We start from the raw sequence: 6824 nt of genomic DNA, 5'->3' as shown, positions 1-6824 counted from the left end.
ACCTCTTCTCACAAGATTAGCTAGAATTGAACATTGAGAAGGAGGTGGGTCTGGTGTGAGGAAATAATAGAAGCACCCCCAAAAGTGTCTGAAGAATACCCCTGACCATGAGAGAAAGATATCTGGAGATCAGAGGAGAACCACACCACTTCTGAGCAAGGTATACTCTTTACCCTTGTGTATAATTTGTAAAACACACAGGCAGAAATTGCAAGGTGTAGAGTGGCTAGGGCATGTCAGACCATACTCGGCAAGTCAGCTACATCCAAAACCTCGACTATAGGGTATCAACATCCACGCGAGGGAAGAATGAGGATCATACTGCCTTCAACTATAACCCAAGAATTGAAGATTAAGATCTGCTCCAATTCCTGGGTACTACACAAGGATCAACAATGACCATCTGGCATTGAGAGGATGGATTCAACTTGTATGAGGACTTATGTTGATTGGTTCACTCGAATCCAACATCTCAACACTGGAATCTGACATCCATGTGAAGGTAGGATGAGGGCTGCCAATCAAAAGGGGTGAACTGCATGTGTGATGAATCAACTCCACGTACTATGGAATGTGTAACAGGAGGCCACATCAACCATTAAGGTGATGGATCAACTCCACGTACTATGGAATGTGTAACAGGAGACCACATCAACCATTAAGGTGATGGATCAACTCAACTGTATGTGTAAATGAAGAGTAGAAGGCCATGTCAACTACTTTGGTGAGAGATCAATTCCACAGCAGTGTAAATAGTATAAAGAGGCCACATCAGCTTATAAAGTGATGGATCAACTCCAGTGGTTCTGGATATTGCTGTATATATAAATAGTATAAGGAGGTCACATCCACCAACATGGGGTCAGATAAACTCCTGTAGAGGCCAAGTCGCATCTACACTAGCAGAACACCACTGCCCTACTCTTGACTGAATGGTTATAGCCAACTTGTTAGTGGAACCCATTCACATGAGTGACTCCATGGTCAACCACTGCAGCAGCTTGGAGCTGAAAAGTGGCAAAGACTTCCATACTCCACTTGAAGAAGGGGGTAAGAATGCACTGGAGAATCTGGAAGAATGTCATCACCAGAGACAGTACAATGGATGACCATGGTACCCTATTTTGGAAAGCAGACCATACTGAGTTATTCACTCAAGGCATGGGAGGGATGGGCAGCTATCCCCTTCTGCTTTACCCATGCCGTCCATATTAATGAAGCAACTATTGCGAGGTGGAAACTTGTGGAACACACCATCTCTACACTGACCACGTGGAATCATGGATGAGAAAGCACGAGTCAACATGGGTTACAGTGCAGATTTTAAATAAAAGAATACCTGATCAGGCACCACTTGCCACTGAGTGGGATCCATGTGACAAAAGGGAATAATAAAAGGCTCCTGAAAAAGATGAATAGGAATAAAACTTACCAGTAAAAGTTGCACCAAAGTCTGGAGCACAGCCTCAGGTGGAAGACAAAACCACAACACAGAGGAAAGCACAATGTGATGAACATACTAGGCATGGTCTACATGCCAGCTTGGAGAATCTCTTCGAATGGAAGACAAAGATAGGAAGTGAGGGAAAATGTGAAATGAATTTGATGGGAAAACACATGAAACAAGGTATGGGAGGAAGAAGGTAAGGATGAGTAGGCCAAATGGACCAGAAGGTGGAGCCAACTTACAAGGGTAGAAGGAGAAAGATCATGAAGGGAGGAGGATTACCAAGAAATGAAAAAAACAGTTGTGTGTGCCCCAGAGGGTTGCTATACATGCAATATAATATTGTGGACCTTGAAGGGACATAGCAGTCTGTCAGGGTTGGGATGAGGGTAAAGATGGGAGATAGAAGGTAGGGAAAATGGAGAAACAACCTTCTCGAGCTGCCACAGTCTTGGGGAGAAAGGAACAATCAGGATAAAGGAGAAGATAGGTAGGATGATAAAGGGTATGTGCAACATCAATGGCAAATAAATCAGATAGGCAACATCTGCAGGCCAAAAGGAGAAGGAAATAGATCTTCAAAAACAAATGTAACAAGGAACACGAGGAAAATGGTTCAAATGGAGGGAGAGTCAGGGCATGGAGGACCACATTAATGTCCCAATCTGGAGGGGAGGATACCTGGGAGGCTTCTGAATCCAGAAGGAACACATGAGTATAGTGAGAAGAGGGGAAGTAAAAACCCTACAGTATCTAGAGAAATGGAAGGTATAGGAAAAGGCTGCTCTATATCAAGAAATCAGAGACCAAAGGCCCATGATCGAAGAACTAGGTGAGAAAATATGCCAACCAAGCCACCGAAGGCTTGGCAGCAGGAAATCCTCTGCCAGCAGACCAACAGTAGAGATGTTCCACTTGCACTGGTAAACTTCCATGGATGAATGGTAATAGCTAACAGGTAGGTAACTCAATGCATGAAGCCAGATCTCCTTGCTAAGGACCAGACAAAAGCCAGGCATGAAGATACAGGACAGGGAGATTGAGATGAAGAGCAGGGAGATCGAGGTTAATGCAGAAGGGAAGGAAACAGTGGAAGAGGGACAGGTGGTGAGAGGAGAAGACATTGGATCCTCAGAAACCACAGTTGTGATGGTCAATGGAGTACAATTACGAGGACCCGACAAGGGTTGGCAGGGGACACATAAAGGTATTTGTGAGACCAATCCTGGCAGAAAGCCTCAACAGCCAGAGCCTGTGGATGCAGAACAAGTGAACAATAGAGGGACAACTTTGTATTGAGGCAGTGGCAAATGCATCCAATTGGGGAGAGCCCCATAGGAGGCAAAAGTCTCTGAAAACAATTGGATCTAATGACCATTCCATGGGAAAGAGTTGGTCCAGATGTAAAAGACGATCCACTATCAAATTGAAAGCACCTTGCACCTGACATGAGAAGACCAATGTGAAGTGCCTGGGCCCAGTATAGAAAATCCAAGGTCTGAAAACAAAGATCTCTCGATCAGATGCTCCCTTGGTGGTGTATATGAGCCACTACCATAGAGTTGTCAAAATAAACCATCTTGAGATGGTGAAAGCCAAGAGAAAGGAAATGAGATAATGCACAACCAACTGCCATAAGTTTGAAAACATTGATAGGCATGACGAATTCATCTGTAGACCAACCACCCTTAGCTTCATGGTGATCGACCAAAGACCCCATCCCTGAAGGGAAGCATCTGTGAACAGATGGACATCCAGATGCGGGGGAGGAAGTAGCAAACCTGCTGACATACAGACTTTGTTGAGCCACCACAGCTGATCGACTCCTGGGGATGGAAGAAGGGAAATGGTGGCAGAAAAAGGATCCCATGCAAGGTTCCTTCATTCGTGAAATGTCGAACTGCAGGGATGTCATATGTCCAATGCGGTTCTGGAAGACCACATACCCAAAAGCAATAAAAACTTTTGAGCAGTAACTCACTGAGTTGAGAGGGCACATTGAACTAAAAGTTCCATAGAACTGAGGCATAAAGGAGAAGGGAAAGCTTGATTGATGTTGGTATTGAGAAAGACCCCCAAATGCACTAAGGATTGGGTGGGTTGAAGGACAGACTTCTCCAATCTTATCAACCAGTCCACTTGAGCTGCTACAGAAAAGAGTTGGTGAGTGTAATTGGTCGACTCCTGCTCAGAATGAGCTAGAAGTAGTCAGTCATCTATGTAATGATGAAATCACAACCCCCAAAGTATGAATGTGATGAGCAAATGCTCGAATGACACGACAAAATACATATGGAGCCAAGGCAAGTCCAAAGGGGAGAGCCTGAAATTGGTAAACCACCCTGAGATGAACAAACCAAATGAACAAATGGGGGCAGGGAAAAAACATAAGAACGAGTCCCTCTGAAAGAACCTTTGTCATCCATTGATCCTCGATAAAGGGGAGCCAGCGAGGAAGAAAATCCAACAAACGAGGTCCCACAGGCCCCAAACCCACCGGTACTATTGATAACAGACATTTAGTCAGCGATGACCTCGACAAAAAGAAGTACCCATAAATGATAACAGGAATAGGTGGCATGGAAGGCTCTGGTAGAGAGAAACGGGCTATAACAGTTGAAAAGGTGGTCTATTGTCAGACAGATGTTACCTGCAGCTAAATATCATCAGGGATGGTGTCAAAGACATAATAGCAAAGAAAAGGAGCAAGACAAAAACCCCCGAGGTAAGTGGACGGTAAGTTAACATGATCCAGAATAGAGTCCCTATCGATAAGATCCCAACAACAAAGAAACCACATATATATTGAAAGTACCAAGGAATATATATACGGGCCAAAGTGGAAGAGAAAAGATGAAGGGTATTGGCAGAAAATCCCTCAGGATTTCTGTGGATAGCCTCTGAGATATATATATATATATATATATAAGACAGACACTGGAGAAGGGTAGTAAGGGTAAGACAAAGTCGGGAATATTTGGCATGTGTGAGACTAACATGATATTCGCGTGCAGCCCCCAAAGAGGTAATAAGGAACACAACAACCGGTGATCCAAAAACGGATATTCCACCCTATTCGCAAGCAAAGGCGTACTAATCAGGCTCTCTGGGTGTGTGGCATACTGATCCCTTCACCTAACTGGGAGAGAAAGTGATCCGCATGAACCCAAGTATCAGGACAGGGAGAAAATACCAGAAATGGTTCAGAAGAAAGCACAAAAGAAAACGTCTGTACTCAAAATCTGCCAAACAAGTGAAAGTTTGGTAGAGAAGTGTAGAGGGAGTCACATGCATCATGTGAGCATACTAAGCTACTATTGGTTAAGAGATGTCACATAATTATTTGCATGAGACACACATTGGAATGTACTAATTCCAACAGGGGGGGGGGGATGCAAGGCTTGTGGCATGCATAAAGAAAATGTTTGCGTATAGAGAGCAGCAATGAACGAGAGTAGCTAATCTTTTGAAAGGAGATAAGTGCCATATCAGTCTATTATTCCTTGAGAACATAATTATGCCATGTGTATTCTTCATGTGATATTCCTTTTTTGTTAGTGGTTATATTGCTACAGACCTAAGTTCCTACCTTTTTAGGACGTCACAACATATGTCTGAACAATAACTAGTGAAGGTCAGCTTTGAAAACATTTACATATAGAGTTTATATACAACTAGGTAGAGCAAATTATCATCTCTTTCTATCAGTGTAAAAAAAAAGTTTGAGCAGTATTATTTGGTTTCTTGAAATACTGACTACCAAGCGCTCTTGTAGAGATGAACAAAGAAATCTAACAAACAAAGACCTGAGAATTGTTTTAGTTTCTTTAGTTATTACATTCATTCTTAAAATATTTTTCTCTGATCTTATAACTGTTTAGTGACTACAGAAATTTTTTCTCCATGAAAAAAACATCTGATAAGCTTGTGTTAAGTTGGCCAAGTATAAAGTAGATGATGGCAAAAAATCCTTCTTTATTGAATATTATTGTTAATTTTGAAACAGCAAATAAAAATTATTATTTATTGAAAATAAACTATTTTATTAGGTATAAGTTGACTTCAACCAAGAATATTGTTAACAAAAACCACAACAGCTAGCCTAATAAAGGTAAGAGTGATGCCATTTTGAAACACACGGTTCAAGGTCATGGATAAATCTTGGTCAGTTTTAATGATTACAGTCAGAAACGATGACAACTACAATCAGCAAAATAAGGTATCAAAATAAATTCACTTATGAATATCAATCAAGTTGAAGCTGACTAGATATACAAAACTATAATTTTCCTAAATGAAAATGTATTTCTACACAAGATTAGATTTTCTCTTTTTCAGAAATGTATGCCACAAGCCTTCATCCTCCCTATGTTGGAATATAAAGTTCCAACACGTCTCTCATGTAAATCATCATGTGTCACCTCTCCACTAATAGGAGAACACCACTATCACGTGATGAATGCGACTCCCTCTACACAGCACTACCGAACTATCACTTCGAATTTGGCAGAAGACGTGAGCACTGGAAGATTATGAGGAGGATGGGGAGGAAGTGTGAGAAAAGGGAAGTACCTACCAGTAATACATTGTCAGTTAGGAAAATTATAACTTCCAATAAGGTACTCTCCCTCTGCTCACAAAATGAGCTTGAATCCCACATTGAAATGGAGTAGGGACAAGTGTGAGGGAAGCACATGCATATCCCCCGGAAGCATCCAGAGGACGACATTGAAATGAGGGGAACAGATCAGATGATCTGAGTGGGGCACCTCACCACATCTGAGCCAGGAGGACCAGACATGGCAGAACATTAAAGGGGAGCACATCAGCGTAAGAGAGGATAGTTTAGCAATGTGATCTTAAACAGAAATCAGAATCACTCAATCCTACAATGGAAAGTGGCAAGTGAGGATGTGTCCCATTGTGTAGAGTGGGTATGATGCAACAGACTGTACTCAGTAAGTCAACTATATCCCAAACCTCACTTGCTGGGTAATGACAATCTCCCGAGTGTAGGATGAGGATCAGTAGCATAGCAAGAGTTCTCATCACCAAGGGGCAAAGACACTTTTGGCACCCCCACCTCTGAAATGTTTTGATTATTTGTTTTGTGACTCATTACCCACTTAATGACAATAGCATAAATAATTAACTACCACCTTATTCAGGCCTAAAATAAATTAACAATATAATATCTCATGATATCACAACTGTAAACCTGGAACTAATGAAGTATAGCCTACTAGGTGTACTTACATAATTAGTAAACCATTTTGATATTTGTGTCATCCAGTATTGTTCAAAGTCACATAGCTAGAGTAATCTTTCAAGCATGCAGAATAAATTTCTGTTATATCCCCAGTTTTGAAACTTATGA

The 6824-nt window shown here is 41.7% G+C and overlaps 1 protein-coding gene across 17 annotated transcripts in view; it reads right to left on the bottom strand.

Moving 5' to 3' along the window:
* Window positions 1-6824, bottom strand: part of LOC106458228 (sodium-coupled neutral amino acid transporter 9 homolog) — a 131254-nt gene that overhangs the window by 24324 nt on the left and 100106 nt on the right. The window lies entirely within an intron of this gene.

This window comes from Limulus polyphemus, unplaced genomic scaffold (genome assembly GCF_000517525.1).
Source record: "Limulus polyphemus unplaced genomic scaffold, Limulus_polyphemus-2.1.2 Scaffold431, whole genome shotgun sequence".
NCBI classification, from domain to species: Eukaryota; Metazoa; Arthropoda; class Merostomata; order Xiphosura; family Limulidae; genus Limulus; species Limulus polyphemus.
Note: the sequence above shows the minus strand (reverse complement) of the source record. Positions and strands in the feature narration are given on the sequence as shown.